Consider the following 18,696-nt stretch of genomic DNA (forward strand, 5'->3'; position numbering starts at 1 on the left):
TCTCAACTTACAAGATGCATATTTTCATATTTCTATTAGACCATCTCATAGACGTTTTCTCCGTTTCACTTTAAGTTCAAACCATTTTCAGTACACGGTCCTACCCTTTGGACTCTTCACAGCTCTGAGAGTATTTTCCAAGATCCTAGCGGCAGTCACTGCCCAACTCAGGAGACAAGGAATTACCATATACCCCTACCTGGATGACTGCCTAGTAAAAGCAAGGTCCAGACACGAGTGCCATCAACATACTCACATGGTGCTAGACTGTTTTCACTCTCTAGGACTTCTAGTGAAACACCCCAAATCATTGCTTACACCCTCACAGACCATCCAATTTATTGGGGCACACCTTAACTCTGTCTCAGCCTCCCTCCCTCCTGACAGAGCCAATCATATCAGGCACCTAGCACTATCTCTCCAGGACATGCCTACAGTCACCGCACTCGACTACCTCCGACTTCTCGGCCATATGGCTTCCTGCAATCCGGTGGTGCCCAACGTGAGATTATTTATGAGGTGTCTCCAAGACTGGCTCCTAACCCAGTACAAACCAAACATTCATTCACTGACAAAGAGACTAACAATGCCTCCATCAGTCAGGGCATCATTAAAATGGTGGACAAAGGTGTCCAACCTAACAATAGGCACACCCTTCCAATCCACAGAGCCCTCAGTGGTCATCACCAGGGCTCGACAAATAATGCAATCTACTCGCCCGTGGCTGGGTTCAGGCGATCTGCGCATGCACAGAACGATCTGCACATGCGCAGATCGCCGGACAGTGCGGCTGGCGAATGGGGCTCACCGCGGTTTGTCTAGCCCTGGTCATCATCATGGATACCTCACTCACAGGTTGGGGCGCTCACATGGAAGGAAGAATAGCTCAAGGCCTATGGTCTTCTGCAGAGTGTGCTCTCCATATAAATATTTTGGAACTCAGAGCTGTCCACCTAGCATGTCAAAAACTGCTCCCTCAAGCAAAAGGTATACATGTCCGTGTCTACACGGTAAACATGGCATGCATGTTCTATGTAAACCAACAAGGTGGAGCATGGTCTCAGCCAGCGAAGCCATAGCCCTTTGGAACTGGGCCATAGCACAGGATATCCGATTATGTGCTTGCCATCTACCCGGGGCTCTCAATACGACAGCAGACACCCTAAACAGAGCCCTCTCCCAGGAACATGAATGGGAGATGGACCATACAATCCTGCGAGAAATATTCAGCCCATGGGGCCATCCCTGAATAGATCTGTTTGCCACCAGATCTAACAGAAAATGTACAATGTATTGCTCCAGAGCGGACATGGGCAAACATTCCTTAGGGGATGCTCCGATTCTGACATGGAATGCACCCCTGCGATATGCATTCCCTCCCTTTCCCCTCCTCAACAGAGTCATCATAAAGATACGGAGGGACAAAGCAAATATCATCCTCATAGCTCTGTGCTGGCTGTGCCAACCTTGGTTTCCCCTGCTACTCAGGATGACACAAAGCCATCCAATCACATTACAGCAGGTACCTCACGTCCTCTATCATCTGCAGATCAGGACATCTGACCCTTAACTCTTGATGCTCCATATAAAAGCGTGGCACCTCAATGGTTCACTGGCATAGAGCACCAGTGTTCCCAGAAAGTCTGGGAGGTCCTCCTGCACAGCAGAGCTCCTGCAACAAGGAAAACATATATCAGTAAATGGATGCGTTTTACACACTGGGCCAGTGACCACAATATACCACTGCAAACAGCCCCATTCCCGGTAATTCTGGAATACTTGCTGCACCTAAAGCTGTCTCATCTCTCCTTAGCCTCAGTTAGAGTGCACTTAACATCTATAACAACATTCCATGCATCACTGGATGACACCACTTTATTTGCACACCCCACATCTAAATGTTTTCTGAAGGGTCTGCAAACTCTATCCCTGACGTGTCACCCCCACAAGAACCATGGGACCTCCACCTAGTCCTGACAACATTAACAAAACCGCCCTTTGAACCTATGGCCACATGCTCCTTACTCCACTTAACGCTTAAAACAGCATTCATAGTGGCTATCACCTCGGCACGCAGAGTAAGCGAACTGGCCACTCTCATGTCTGGTCCACCTTTCACAATTTTTCTTAAAGACAGAGTGTCCACGTGGCTGCACCCGAAATTTTTACCGAAGGTCTGCACAGCCTTTCACATCACTTAAACAATACACCTACCTGTGTTTTTCCCAAAGCCCCATTCCAATGCCTTTGAAGCACAGATGCACACTCTCAATGTCAAAAGAACTCTCTACTTCTATATTGACATAACAAAATCATTCAGATCCTCCCCACACCTGTTTGTTTCCATCGCTAAGCATAACATGGGGGAGAAAATATCACAAAGACTATCCCATTGGATCTCGGAGTGCATCGATATCTGCTACTCACTTAATGACTTACCTCCACCTGCTCCAATCCGAGTGCACTCTACAAGAGGAGTGGCAACCTCGGTCTCATACCTCAGGAAAGTTCCACTGGAGGACATTTGTGCAGCAGCGACATAGTCCTCGGATCACACTTTTGCAAAACACGACTCTCTCATTTCGGGTCCTTTACGACACACTAAAGTAGCAAAAGCTGTCCTTGCAAACAGCCTACTTACTCGATCTGAAGTCCCTACCTCCATAAGATAGACTGCTTGTAGTCACCTCATGTAGGGACGCCTCTGGAAGGAGAAGAGGCGGTTACTCACCTCCTGTAACTGACATTCTTCGAGATGAGCGTCCCCTCTACTTCAGAAACCTTAAAAAAAAAAAGCAATCATGTAAATCACACTCCTCCACAGGGTTCCGGATAGAGAAGGAACTGAAGGGAGGCGGGGGCACATGCACGGCCCCCTCTAAGACACTGCTGAAGAAACTCCATCCAGAGGAGCTGGGATGCGCTACACCTCATGTGGAGCACCCCCAGGGATGCTCATCTCGAAGAACATCAGTTACAAGAGGTGAGTAACCTCCTCCTTTTTGGAACGTATCTTGGACTTGTAGTGAGGACGGCCTGTATAACAGAAAGAAAGAGAAATTACAAATGATGTATCATTTAAAAGTTGGACAAACTAGGAACAAAGAATTTCAGATGTAAGGATGATACCAGGGATCAGATTCAGATTTTAGTTATATTGGCAGCATCCCCTACTCTGATGATTTTATTAGGAATCTTATATGTATTACTTTTCATAAAGCCCCAGGTCCTGGAGGCATGTGCTTACATGAGATTCTCAGCTTTCATTTTTTAATAAAAAGTATCTTTCCAGCCCTCAAGGTTACAGAGTGAAGTTTGAAAATGTGAAACCCAAGACTGGCACCAGGAGATTTAAAAACAAATGTAAACCAGCCTCATGATTCTGAGGGATTTGTCTCAGTAAAATGGGCTTTGGTGGAGCTATACCAATTTATACTGGCTGAGTATATGGCCTTCCATTTTTAAAATGCCACATGTATTATTTTTATTTTTTTAGTATCAAAACTGCTACATGGATTAGGTTTTTTTTCCCCACAAAATACCACCAATTCCAATAAAAACCTATGCAGTTTTAATAGCCTCCTTTCCATCAGGTCACTAGAGTATGTTATGGAAACCTCTGTAAATTGTGGTATCAGAATGTAAACATTAATTCAGAGTATTATACAGTAAAACTACAGGATATTCTCTGTGCCGGAGGGGCCTGAGTTGCTGGATATACAATTCCAAATTCAGTACTCTTGTGGTGTGGGAATTGGTTTCTGATCATTGTTCTGTCACTCTTACATATAGGCAGAATAGTACAGAGTATTTGCATTTAGTCTCAAACTCACTCAAAGGGTATGTCTACACTAGCCACCCTAGTTCGAACTAGGGTGGCTAATGTAGTCATTCGAACTTGCAAATGAAGCCCAGGATTAAAATATCAGGAGGATATATTTAAATTGCAGGAGGAGTAATGGTAGTTCGAATTAGGAGCTTTAATTCCAAACTACCTAACCCGTGCCGCATGTAGCCATGAGCAGGGAGTTCGAACTACTGGGCATTTAAAAATGGCGGCGCCCGGGAACATGCAAATAAAGCCCGGGATATTTTAATCCCAGGCTTCATTTGCAAGTTCGAATGACTACATTAGCCATACCCAAACCGAGTATGGGATTCAAGGCATCATGTATTGTTAAGCTTCATTCTCTGATTGCAGTTGCCTTCCCAACTGAGCATACAAATTCCATCCATGGTTGGCAAACAATGGATCTCCTTCCTGACTGATGGTTTCCCATATTCTGCCTATGTAGCCTGGAGATTCTTTCTCTTACTCAGTTGTGCTGGGGAGAGAGAGGCAGTGACGTTTGACTCCACTGTATCTCTTACTTGGCCTATCTGGATCTCAGTTTGTGTGGATTGTAGCTCTTGCAGCCTAGATACTCTGCGAGGAAATGAGTGATGAGGTGAGGAGCAGGTAGAGCCTTGGTTCTGCATTTTCATTTGTTGGCCAGCATGACAGTAAGCAAACTCTTGTGTTCAAGGTTTGCAATAAATTATCCTAGTCAGACCCTGGAGCAAAAGGGAAATAGGAAAAATTATGTTGTTCAGTGTCCTAATTCCTTTCTGGGGTGCTCCTTGGGTAGAGTTATATGTCACTCTTTCCATCTGGTAGAGCATAAAGTTTAGGTCTCAACAGAGGCATGTGAAAGCTGGCTGAAGGTCCTGGTATTTTTTTTTCTAAGAGGGTTACTTGAAGTATATAGAGTCACTGTGAAAGGAGGGTCCTACTGAATACATTTCTTGTTGGAGGTTCAAGTGAGTTTCCTTGCACATAGACTTCCGTCTCCGTCAGTTCTGTTCAACTCCATGAGCCTTGAAGATACCAAATTCTGTTACCCTGGCTTAACTGATTCTACAGCTTCACCACTCATCTGCAGCAATTAACTATGCAGTTGCTAGATCTCAGTTTTACAACTCTCATTCAGAGTTATCAGACAGTTTCAAAAGAACCAAATTAGACAGCATGGTGATTTTTCTGTCTCTTACATTACTTCAATTTTTGTACATGGTAACATGCCTAAAATGGTGTACAGACAGTAAGTGTAAGACCTGTCTCATCTAGCTGTAGAGGGTAGATGTTAAGCATACCACATGCTGGTAATAAGATGAGAAGACTGCTCCTAAAATTAACCTGTCTCTTTATTGACAAAACTGTTTACAAAGTGGCTGCAAATGCAGTTAGCATTCCTGCTGTGTACACAAACTGATTTCCTATGCCTCCTCCAAAATCTTGCTCTTGCAACCTGTGTTGCTCCCTTAAAGATTCATGAAGGTTGTTAAAGGCGGGAGTTCACTGCAACATTCTCTTGTTGAAGAGGGGAAAGAGTAAACAAAAACTTCATAGAAGGAGCTATCTGCCATCATCTGTTTAACAAAAGAAAGTAACACTATAGAAAGAGTTCATCTGCATAAGCTTTCTGCCCAGAAATCCTCCAAATGACACTTTGAGAAGTCACCAGAACTGTACATGAACATTGAATTGGTGAGGCCGTGGAACTAAACTGAGAGGAGAGAGAGAGGAAAAAACAGTACCTGACTTGTTGCAAAGAGTAAACCTTGAGTAACAAGAACTTTGCTTAAGCATTCTATATTTCTCCCTCCACTGATTTGAAAACACAAACATGGTGCACCATCAAACAACACATAAAGGGTGCATCCATAGCTCAAAATAAACTATGCAAGTTGTGTACTTTGTTTCAAGTCAATTTTGAAATAGCTTCTTTTGTAATTTGGTGCTATCTACATAGTGCCAAATTTAGAAATGAACTGCTATTCTGAAACGTTCCTTAATCCTTGTGGAACGAGGTTACAGGGATATCAGAATAGCGAGCCCATTATATTTTGAAATAATGGGCTTGCTTAAAAGATGCAGAATAGCTATTTGGGGATACCGGAAGTATCCCAAAATAGTGCCACATACCCACACACACACAACTCTCCATCAAACAATACCACCTACTCCTGCCCCCCTCCACATGTTCCATCTAACAAAATCCAGTCTGTAATACCATGCATGTGCATGCTGACCACAGAGAAAACACCCAGGCTGCAGAGATCAACTCTTTCTCCAGCTTTACATGTGGCTTGTATGTTGAGTGGAGTCTCATATTGTTTCAGCTATCTAGTCCATAAAAAAGCTTAATTACTTTTTACATTTATCCTGAATCAAAGTTATCTACTGGGAATCTGTTACAATTAGATTTCACCCATCCCCCAGTACACTATTATTCTTAATATAAATGTTGATCTATTGTCAGCATCAAGAACTTGTGACCCACTTTCGAAGCTGATGTTTTGTTCCTTTTTCCCCAGTAATACTTTGCTTTTTTCATGCACAGACTCAGTGTTTCTGGGTGAGTAACCATCAACTAGTAAGAGTACCCAAGGAAGATATTAAGTGATCCTGCTTTTTTTTGGTGGGAGCTTAAAGCAGTGCTCTTTTGTTACACTTAAGAGGAACCCCTAGTCATTTTATCCCGGTCCTTGCTCCTGCCAACACCACCTGGCAGAACTTTACATGAGTAAAGTTTCAGACAGGTTCAGGATATATTTTCAGTAAACCTTGGCTGAGGATGTGTTCCAAGTTTCAGCTGGAGCTAATTTTAGCAGCCAAATTTTAAAACAAGGGGGAACAGGGACCCATAATAACAGATCCCTACAGTAATGTGTAATGAAAATGATTGCAGGTAACTCTATAGTCTTAGTTCAGATAATTGCCATAGCTATAAAAACCAACATTTTCAATCTTCAAGGCTCCTGGGAGATGATGCAAATAAAGAAAATTAAATATAATGGATCACATGTCACACGGAGTTATGTTCCTTATCCTCATTCTCAAAAGGGAAAATCTGACCTACTTTCAATCTGGTTTAGTCTAGTTGGGAATTCGCCCACCTGCCAACCCTGTTTTCTGTATTCTTGTTCCCTGGTCCAACGTATTCAATAATTTTTCAACCAGAAGCAATTCTGTATCTCTATTTTACTGTAGTTAGCATTGTCATTTGCAGACTATGTTGTCACACATTCTGTATCTTAATTTACAATGTAAACCTACTGTATTACTCCCTACTTTCCAGAAAATTCATGGAAGTATAAGTCTAGCCTTGTTTATACAGGCCTGTAATAATTTCTGAAGTTGCATTATCAGCCACTCGCCAGTGAGGGAAGTTAAACAACAAACTTTTATTCTGAGAACTGTTTTTTGCTATTGGTGAATGTATTTAGAGTTGATCAAAAAGTAAGGAAGAACTTCAAGCACATTTTATGAAATCCCTTGCTCAAGTGTATTTGTCAAAGTTAAAAGTTTGGAAATGAGGAAGGAATCATGAGAACCCAAACATAAAGTAAAAGGTCCATGTTAATTTCATCTAACAAACCACTGAAAAAAGAAATCAATGCTTGTTCAAATTATAAAAGACAAACATGTCATAGGCAATTTAGTTTTCAGCATGTAAGAAGTTATTTTAGACACATTAACAAAATTCAGAAAATGCATTTAAATTAAATTACTGTATAAAAGCAAAATTATTTTCACTGTTTCACTGGTGTAAGTCAAAATTTGGCCCCTGATATCTTTGAAATTGAAATATTATTTTTCCAGATATTGAATAGAAGTAGCACTATATTCAGCAATAACAGATGATTCAAAGAAGACATGTTTGGATCCTGACAAGATTTTTTATGGTGTGGTTCAAATTCAGGAAGATCCATGGTGATACTTTGTATTTAGGCTTGATTGCATCCAAAACTTGTGACCCATTCTCATAAGATTTTTTCCTCAAAATCAAGTGACGGGCAGAAGGCTGTTCTTTGCATCTTGGGCTGCAACAGCACTGGTTTTGGTAAACAGACCCTTTTAGTTTTAGATTCCAACTGGAACCAAAACTATAGAAGCAGTTTTGAAATGGAGGGGGAGTAAAATCTGAAAATCTTTCCCATGTTCATTTTAAACCCCTCCAAAAATTAAAAAAAAGAAAAAAAAAGAAAAGAAAACTTGGCAGAGATTGGACTTGTGGTTAGAAACCAGGTCCCTCTCCAATTACCCTATTGAAATATACCAGAGAAAGTATGGAACCAGTCCTGATAAGTTCTGAATACTTCCTGAGAAGTCCAGAGCAATTGGAATTCCCAGTGAAGCCCATGGGAACTGGAGGCACTCAGAACTTTGCAGGATCAGGCTCTATATAGAGTAAATGGGTAAAAGTTTAAGTGAGTTTATCTTCTCCTATCATTGTACTGAACTGCACTGAATTCCTTCATTCATGGGGGAATTCTTCAATTTCTTCAAATTCTTCACTTCATGCATTAAGGGAAGACGGGGGGGTCATACATGCGTTTCCAACCCCAAATGTGTTTCCAACCCCAAGGAGTTGTAGGACCATTCCACAAGGACTATGTCTGAATGTCCTGTGAGGCTTTAAATAAATGCATGATAGCTTAGGCATACCATCATGCACATTCCGGTACATTGTACACTACATAATTAGGCTGGATGCCTGAAACAGCAAGTGTAAGAAAGTCATATTTTTCCTCTAAATGAGATATATGCTTAGAACTATTTGTAAACTTTAAAAAACATTATTCTTTTTAGTGACTTTGGAAGGTAGCAGTCCCTTCCAGCTACAGACATCAAGCCAGTTAGAAAAGGACTTGTTCGCTGACTTTTTGTTTTGTTTTTATGGTCCACGTGACCATTTAGGAGTTTGGATCCAAAGGGAGTGAATGTAAGTATTAGCTGCAGTACACGTTGTTCAGGCAGCTAATACTTACAGTAAACAGGGGTTGCTTAACTGTTGAGTAATGCTACAATAGTTATTTCCAATATTTTGCAAGAAACAATGTTATTGCGATGTTTTACCACTAGCAATTTGTTAGTGGTTTTCATTTCATGCCAAACAAACCTCTTAGGCTTGTAATTTTAAAAACATGGGGTATCACCACTTGGAAACTTTAGGCTTGTTCTGCATTTGTAAGGTAAAGCAAATCAGTAAGGGATCCTGTTTCTAATCTCCCTATTGTGGTGTTTTAAAATGTAAAAAAAAAAAAAGTCTACAAAATTTCCTTCCTCCTGTTACATCTTGAGAGTTACACAGCCTGAACAGGAGAGGGAGCAGCACAAAACAGACAATACAGGATGTGCCTTAAAAAAAAGTTTTTTCTAATAGAGCAACGAGCCTATTAGAAAAACAGAGATCGGATCTTAGTGATTTCCTTGGGATTCTTCTATAATTAAAATACTTTTCTAGACCTTCTCACATGCTGCTGTTGTAACAACATTAAGTCTACATCTAGACTGCACGCCTCTTTCGAAAGAAGCTTTTTTGAAAGATATTTTCGAAAAAGAGCATCTAGACTACAACCAGTACTTTCGAAAAAGTAAGCCACTTTTTCGAAAGAGAGCACCCAGGCAGTCTGCATGCTCTCTTTCGAAAAAACAGTTTGCATTACATAGCACCTCTTTTCGAAAAAGCACTTTCAAAAAAAGGCATTATTCCTTGTAAAATGAGGTTTTCCATGGTCAAAAAAACTGCTGTATTTTTTCGATTTCATTTCAAAAGAATGCAGCAGCAGTCTAGATGCAGGGGAAGTTTTTTCGAAAAATGGCTACTTTTTTAAAAAAAACCTGTGGTCTAGACACACCCTTAATCTGGTGGGACAGGAACTTTGCTGCTAATTTTTAAAGATGTTTCTCTCATTTACTACAGATGCACTTTTCCTTTATTTTAATGACATGAGTGTGGTAGGAAAAAGAGCACAAGTGTGTGACAGTCCTTGCTCAGAGGCGGCGAGGAGTCCTGTGGCACCTTATAGACTAACCGAAGTGTTGGAGCATAAGCTTTCATGGGCAAAGACCCACTTCGTCAGAAGCATGCATCTGACAAAGTGGGTTTTTGCCCACGAAAGCTTATGCTCCAACACTTCGGTTAGTCTATAAGGGGCCACAGGACTCCTCGCCGCTTTTGCAGATTCAGACTAACACGGCTACCCCTCTGATACTTGCTCAGCGGGTGGTTGATAGGGGAGTATCACCTAAGTATTTTGGGCCATAATTTGCATGGTCCTAGCCCTCCCACTCCACCGTGCTCCAACCTATGGCCCTTTGTGGGATATCAAGTGATCTGATAGCCAGGGGTGCTTAAGGTTACCTTCCCCAAGTCACTTCCTATTCTCTCCCACAATTGTCCTATAGTGACTCTCTGGTTAAGGCAGCATGAAGAGTATCCATTCATCACCAGGTGCTGACATCCAGAGGTGCTGGAACAATTTTTATAGTGGGAGTGCTGACAGCTGTTGTACCAAACTGGAAATCCCTTATATAAAGGAAATCATCTTAAACCAAGGGGTACTACAGCACCCCTACAGTCTTAGTTTCAGCACCTACTGTGGCAGCCACATGTAGCACAGTAGCTTCCTTTCTCTCAAGAAAGCAAGTGCTGACCTTTGAGCCTTTGAAAATAGTGGAGAGTAGGTAATTGGGGAAGGAGAGAGGTGAGAACACAAACATGTATGAATGAATACTCATGTGGCTGGTGGAAGACTCAGGATCCCATCCTCTTGCTCCACTAACATTTTTTATTTACTATCCACAACAGAACAACTTCAACAGGAGAGACTACGAGACCTCTCCCCATATCAGAATATCCCATAACCCAATGGTTATGACACTCAATTCAGAGGTATAGATTCCTATTCAAATTCCTCCTCCACCGCAGGTGGACAAGGAAACAAACTGGGGAAATTCCCTTATCTGAAGTGAGTACCATAAGCGTTGGGACACAAGTTATAAGACAGGCCTCCTCACCTTGGCTGTTGTGAGTAAGCTTGCCTGTAGTGGCTCTTTCTGGTAGGTGTGATCTGAGCATACGTATCGAATTGTGACCTGCAGGTGACTTAGGCAGAGGATCACATCTTCCCCCAATTTGTACACTGGGACTTAGGCATCCAGATGCCAGGCATAGGGAGGCATGCACATGCTCAGAGCTGAAACATAGGGCCTAAGGAACCATTACTGCAATAATTTAGATGATAAGCAGTTTTAGGCACCTGCAAGATTTGGGGGCAACTAGGCATGGGGCTTTGCAAATCCAGTAGTGCCTGATTCTGGGATTTAGGAGCCAAAAGTAGAAGTTTAGACCTAAATCCTTGCAAATCTAGAGCCTCAAAGTTAGATGTCCCAGTGCTCCGCCTCACCACAACAAAAATCCTTTGCAATTCTGTCTATCTGGTAATATATGTAAACTGGGCCATATTTAATTAGCTACTTTAACACATAATATGCCATTAATAGGACTTTTCAGTCTAGAATACTACTAAGTTTAATCTTAGGGTTTTTATTATTATTAAGACAAATTATGAGTCCTCCAACTATATTGCCACCAATTTAACAATCTCTAAAATATTCTGGTGCTCCCTGGTCATCAGATTTTCCCCAAAGATAATATGACACCTTCCTGAATAATATTTAGACAGCCCACAGCTACTATGTATACTGCATATATGCATTTTTTCTGATTGTTAATATGAACAGCATCATTTGCAAAGGAGTAGGCAAGCAACACGGGAATACAGGGGCAAGATTAGAAAGGCAAAGGCACAAAATGAGATCAAACTAGCTACAGGCATAAAGGGAAACAAGAAGACCTTTTATAAGTACATTAGAAGCAAGAGGAAGACCAAGGACAGGGTAGACCTACTGCTCAGTGAGGAGTGAGAAGCAGTAACAGGAAACCTGGAAATGGCGGAGATGCTCAATGACTTCTTTGTTTCGGTCTTCACCGAGAAGTCTGGAGGTGTGCCTAACGTAGTGAATACAAGCAGAGAGAGGGTAAGTTTAGAAGATAGGATACACAAAGAACAAGTTAAAAATCACTTAGGAAAGTTAGATGTCAGCAAGTCACCAGGTCCTGATGAAATGCATCCCAGTATAGTCAAGGAGCTGATAGAAGAGGTATCTGAGCCTTTAGCTATGATCTTTGAAAAATCATGGAAGACGGGAGATTCCAGAAGACTAGAAAAGGGCAAATATTGTGCCCATCTATAAAAAGGGGAATAAGAACAACCCAGGAAACTACAGACAGGTCAGTTTAACGTCTGTCCCAGGGAAGATAATGGAGCAGGTAATTAAGGAAATCATATGCAAACACTTGGAAGGTAATAAAGTGATAGGGAATAGCCAGCATGGGTTTGTGAAGAACAAGTCATGCCAAACTATTCTGATAGCTTTCTTTGATAGGATAACGAGCCTTGTGGATAAGGGAGAAGCGGTGGATGTCATATACCTAGACTTTAGTAAGGCATTTGATATGGTCTTGCATGATATTCTTATTGATAAACTAGGCAAATATAACTTAGATAGGGCCACGATAAGGTGGGTGCATAATTGGCTGGATAACCGTAGTCAGAGAGTTGTTGTTAACGGTGCTAAATCCTGCTGGAAAGGGATAACAAGTGGAGTTCCGCAAGGGTCTGTTTTGGGACCCATGCTGTTCAATATCTTCATCAATGATGTAGATATTGGGATAGAGAGTACGCTTATTAAGTTTGCAGATGATACCAAACTGGGCGGGGCTGCAACTTCTTTGGAGGATAGGGACATAATTCAAAATGACCTTGACAAGTTAGAGAAATGGTCAGAGGTAAACAGAATGAAGATAAATGCAAAGTGCTCCACTTAGGAAGGAACAATCAGTTCCATACATACAAGATGGGAAGTAACTGTCTAGGAAGGAGCATGGCGGAAAGGGATCTAGGGATCACAGGGAACCACAAGTTGAATATGAGTCAACAGTGTGATGCTGTTGCAAAAAAAGCAAATATGATTCTAGGTTGTATCAACAGGTGTGCTGTAAGCAAAACTCGTGAAGTCATTCTGCCGCTCTACTCTGCACTAGTTAGGCCTCAGCTGGAGTACCGTGTCCAGTTCTGGGCGCCACATTTCAAGAAAGATGTGGAGAAATTGGAAAGGGTACAAAGAAGAGCAACAAGAATGATTAAAGGTCTAGAGAATGTGACCTATGAAGCCAGGCTTCATGAACTGGGCTTGTTTAGTTTGGAAAAAAGAAGATTAAGGGGGGACATGATATCGGTTTTCAAATATCTAAAAGGTTGTCACAAGGAGGAAGGAGAAAATTTGTTCCTCTTGGTTTCTGAGGACAGGACAAGGAGTGCAGCAAGGGAGGTTAAGATTGGACATTAGGAAAAAATTCCTTACTGTCAGGGTGGTCAAATATTGGAATACATTGCCAAGGAAGGTGGTGGAATCTCCATCTCTGGAGATATTTAAGAACAGGTTAGATAGACATCTGTCAGGGATGGTGTAGACGGAGCTTGGTCCTGCCTTGAGGGCGGGGGGCTGGACTTGATGACCTCTCGAGGTCCCTTCCAGCCCTATGATTCTATGATTCTATATGAGTTTGGTGTCATGTAAACTTTGCATCAAATGATACAGCAAATCAAAAGGATTCACAGTCGCTTCCAAACTGAACTCTATCCAACATTTTCATAAGCATCCTCTGAATTTGTGATATGGAAGGAAGGTCCAGGTACAAGGGAGGTGTATGAGTTGTGGGATTCTTGAGGCAGCAGCAGCTGCAGCGTAGCAAGAACATGGGCTACTCACAGGCAGTAGAGAGCAAGGAGAGATTCCAGGGGAGAACAAAACAAAACAAAAAAGGTTTAGATAACCTGACCTATGAGGAAAATTTTTAAAAAATCCCTTGAGCAGTTGAGAAAAGAAGACTGAGAAGGGGTCTGATAATAGTTTTCTAATATGTTAAAGAATATCATTAAAAAGGGCTGTGATCAATTGTTCTCCACATCTACTGAAGGGAGGGCAAGAAGTAATGGGACTTAACGTACATCAAGGGAGATTTAGGTTGGATATTAGGAGAATTTTCTAACTACGAAGATAGTTAAGCCCTAGAATAGGCTTCCAAAGGAGACTGGTTGCAGAATACCCATCACTGGAGGTTTTAAAGAACAGGTTGGGTAAACCAGGGATGGTCTAATTTTAAGTGGTCCTGCCTCATTACAGGAGTCAGAACTTGATAACTTGAGCTTTACATTTTTATTATCCTGTGTCTAGATTGTATTCCAGGACTTTGTGAACAGCAGTGATAAGCCCTTCTTACTTCCAGTGTAAACGTGTAGGCTATTGCTACACTGCCCCCTCTTGCACAAAAAAATGCAAATGAGGTGAAGTGTGGAATATCGCTGTGCCTCATTTGCATAATTAATGAGGCTCCGTTTTTGCACAAGAGGCTTTTCCACAAAAAGGAGCTGTCTACACTACAAAGAGCCATTCTTCATCTTTCTTTCAGGAAGAACGGCTCTTGCGCAAGAGGGGATTTATGCACAGAAAGGAACTGTGTAGACGGCTCCTTTTTGTGCAAAATCCTCTTGTGCAAAAACAGAACCTTATTTATTATGCAAATGAGGCACGGCAATATTCCACTCTTTGCCTTATTTGCATATTTTTTTGCACAAGAGGAGGCAGTGTAGACAAAGCTGCAGAGTGAACTTTTTCCTCTAGTAGAGAGAAGGAAAATTTAACAAATTGTGCAGTGATTTCCATATCCACTTCCAAAAAATGGACCCATTTTGGTTCATGTGTGGCCTGGAACGTCATTTGGGAAAATAAAGTAGCAGAGGCTGTCCAGCAGAAAAAAAAAAAGTAATTAAATGAAAAGAATAGTGACAAGGCATGAACTCTGCAATAGGTATTGCTCTAGTCTCAAGGGCTAATATCTGGCAGGATCATCTTCGATTTAGTTTTATGAGAGTTAGCTAAAATTGTGTTTTACATATTACAGTAGTATAAATAACCTTAATATTTGTAAGCTCAAGTTAACAAAAATGCACAATGAAGATTTTTAGACAATCATTTGTGGCAATATTATCTTTCAAAAAGGGATGATTCCTGAATGTTAATTTAGTTAGTTTCTGTGGATTGCCCGGGAGGGTAAACCAAAGCCAGTGAGAAGGGAATGTATGTTATTATAATGCCGCACTATGAAAAGTGGATGAGTTTCTGTCTTTCTGCTCTATTTGTGTAACAAACATAACAACAACAACAAAAAACCCTGCTGGAGCAGTGGTTTGGTCAGATGGTCTTGATATTTGGAGGCATGATCTAGCCTCTTTCCCAAGGTTTATACTGTACACTGAATGTTGAGTAATTGATTGCTATTCTGCACAGCAGCACAGCTGTGCAGCTACTGGATGTGCTTCAACAAAACATCAATTTTTCAAGGAAAATTGGCTACAGGAAGATAACAGATGTGTACAAAAGAAAATAGGCAAAATATAACTCTTAACATCTTTATATTGTACTTACTAGAACTTCTCTGAAAAAGAAAAGCAGTGTAAATATTATAAATAGCTACTATTATCACTCTGATAAACTGATTTTGTCATACGAATTTACTCACACTATTTCACCGCAGGAGCTTCAGGGGTAGCTGAGTTAGTCTGTTATAGAAAAAAACAACAAATGGTCTGGTAGCACTTTATAGACTAACAAAACATGTAGAAGTGGGCTGTGCCCATGAAAGCTCATGATACCATCTACATGTTTTGTTAGTCTATAAAGTGCTACCAGACCATTTGTAGTTTATTTCACCACAAATAGGGTTGCTCTTGCTTCACCTTGTCAGTTTCACACTTGAAAATTCCTCTTCTCATTCCCAAGTAAGTATGATTTTTTTAGAACCACCAACTAGCAACAAAAGTTGACCAAAGCCTCTTGTAGACTGCTTCTTCTTAGAAATGAAAACACTCTAGTTAATTCTCTGCTCTGTGTGATTATTATTTTACCTTCCTTGAAATGGGAATTGCATGAACTTTGTCAAGTGGATGGAATTGCAGTTCACTTTCACTGAAGCTTATTTTTTATTTCTACCAGATTACTGATGTGCTGTTATTTGCACTGAATCAAATCCTAGACTCAATTTTGGATCTGCAATCCTATTTGTTATATACAGGACAAACAAACAAACAAAAAACCCCAGCTCTTGCCCCAAAAACTTACAATGAAATATGGAACTTCTTTTACCAGTACTCCTTCATAATAAATCACAAGGGATAAATTAATATGCCCTGTTGGACTACTTCACTAGAACTATTTCTTTCTTTATCTCCTGGGATTGATTTGAAACAATCATCCACCAAGAGTCACCTGCAGGGATAAAACCTTGAGCCCTGAAAACATTGTGGTCTATCCCTTAAACTAAAGAAGTAACTCTTTAGATCGTACTGGTAGCATACTCTTACTCTGTATATGGGGAAGCCTCTAGAGTGAGCTATGAATACATATACATTTGTATTACAATGCACAACTATCAAACCCTCATTACTGTCAGTAACCTTTATGATGCAATAACCCATATCTCCCAACAACTCAAGTAGCTAAAGCAGGATGCAGTGCCACTCAGATTTGGTCCATCTGCATCCCCACAGATGGAGAGGGAGGGGCAGATGGGTCACATTTGATTGGCACTGTAACCTAGTACACAAGGTCTGGATATCATTCAAATTTGGTCTGGATGCCCCTTGATAGAGTAGCATTATGACCCTGTGCACCAGATCACAACAGAACTTGGTTTGGGAGTCCAGGGCAAATTACCCCTTATCTCCCCACTATCCCTCTTGGTGGCTCTGAATCTGGGAAAGGTTCTGCTTCATCTAGGACAGGTATGTTGGGAACGGGATCAAAGACAGTTGCATGAAATTTCAAGCTGTTGGGTATTCTGGATACCAATAGATTCACCTTTCAGAATGCAGGTTAGAAATAAGCATTACTGCATATATTAACATTAAGCAAATCTAGTTAGTGGTTGCTAATCAACATAATAACGGTAGGAAAAAACATTGCTAGTGGTGGCAGAATTGTTGTCTAGAACCCCCAACCCAGACTATGATCTCATTGTGATAAGTGATGTAGATGTAAGAGAGTCTCCATCTGGGCCTGGTCTATACTACACCAGGCAAATTGGCTTAAGGTACGCAACTCCAACTATGCAAAATGTGCAGCTAGAATTGACTTACCTTAAGACGAGCCATTGTGGTGTCCACACAGCAGGAGGACAACAGGAGCACACACTCCTGTCAACATTCCTTACTCCTTGCAGAAGCAGTAGTACCAGACACCGGAGGTGGCTACCCTCAGCATTTAATGTACGAGTCTATACTAGTCCCGCCAGATCAAGCACTAGAAGATTTTTCTCCTAAGTATAGACATGCCCCCGAAGAGTTTACAATCTAAACAGACAAGGCAGATCATGAGTTGCAAGCTGGAATAATTTGTATAGCGTTTTGATTTTGGACACCCTTCAGAGTTGGTTGAAACAAAGGTTTTGATTTTGGCTCATTTCTTTAACGTTATTTTACATTTTGCAGATAGTATCACAACAAGAAGAGATTCTACTCTTTTAGCCATTCTGCTCTTAATTTAAGTCTTTCTTCAAATGTAGCTTTCGGTGAGTTTAAAAATTATGATACATAAAATAGTTCAAAAACAGAAATTTTTTTACAGACACACTCATACACTTTGTAATTTTATACAAATGCTTCAAATAATTACTAAACAATTCTTTGTTTTCATGCTGGGCTGAGGTTTCCTTCCACATCTGTAGTAAATTGTCCAAAGGAACATGCATTAAGATGAAGAAAATTGTCTTTACATAACATGGCTGGGGTCAGTAGATGAGGCTATGAGTCATGACAAAGATTAGTGTAACCTTTACTGTTGATTACACACAACTTGAATTTATGCACTGTGGTTGAGAGCTCAGAACACATACAACTAGTTTTCCTTACCAAAATCTTCCCATTTCTTTGTGTTCTTCTTCTCTGCCTCCTTCTCAATATGCTAACTTCTCTTATACCTGGCATAATCCCATAAATGGGTAGCAAGTTATGAGAGGGCAAAGTGGTAACAATACAATTTAAAGCCTCTTTCTGACAGTTATCCAAGAAGTAGCTGAAAGGGATATAATTGATACAAGTACATTTCATCACAAGCTGAGTTTCCTAGTCAATGCACTTTCGAGTTCACTCAGTTCTGGGTCCCATGGTGCCATACTTTCTAGCGGAAAAATATTCTTTAAACTGGATGATGCATTATAAAGCATGATTTATGGCAGACACCACTTTCCAGATGACAGAAATGATTGCCAGGGCAAGTTTGAGTTATTCCTTTAATTTGTTTAGAGTAGGGTCACAGAAACCTATCCTTCTGGGTGGTATTGTACTGTACTGACTGAACTCAAGGAAATCTGCTTTACCAAAAATGCTGTTTCTTGCCAAGAAGTATATACAAAATTTGAGTCTGTGGGGAAGGTTATCATGTAGTACTTAGAGGTAAAATATATTAATGTTGTTCAAGGTATGCCCAAAAGGTATCCAGGTGTTACTGAGGGCAAAATTTGATCAGTGGAATTTGCAGCAGAGAGTGAATGTGTTTTGAAGTAGTGGATGAACATTATGTAGTTGGAGAGGACAGGCTACCCCAGAAGTGAGACAAAAAGTTTGCTAGAAGTGTTTGTGCAATGGCATTCAAAGAGTTTAGTGAGGGAGAGGGGGACCAGGAGGGCAAATACTTTAGTCCTGAAGGAGACAGCAATAGGAGGTTAAATAATTGGGGGAGACAGCCTG

The 18,696-nt window shown here is 40.9% G+C and overlaps 1 protein-coding gene across 5 annotated transcripts in view; it reads left to right on the plus strand.

Moving 5' to 3' along the window:
• Positions 1-18,696, plus strand: part of LOC149524297 (uncharacterized) — a 378,401-nt gene that overhangs the window by 238,650 nt on the left and 121,055 nt on the right. The window contains exon 1 of one of the 5 annotated variants that reach the window (XR_016349591.1): positions 15,633-16,734. The exons of the other annotated variants lie outside the window; for them this stretch is intronic. The gene's annotated coding sequence lies outside the window, so the exon portion shown is untranslated. Of the gene's footprint in view, positions 1-15,632; positions 16,735-18,696 lie in introns of those variants that run through there. 5 annotated transcript variants of the gene reach the window in all.

The sequence above is a fragment of the Pelodiscus sinensis genome, chromosome 5 (assembly GCF_052426305.1).
Source record: "Pelodiscus sinensis isolate ZL-2025 chromosome 5, ASM5242630v1, whole genome shotgun sequence".
In the NCBI taxonomy this organism is placed as follows: domain Eukaryota; kingdom Metazoa; phylum Chordata; order Testudines; family Trionychidae; genus Pelodiscus; species Pelodiscus sinensis.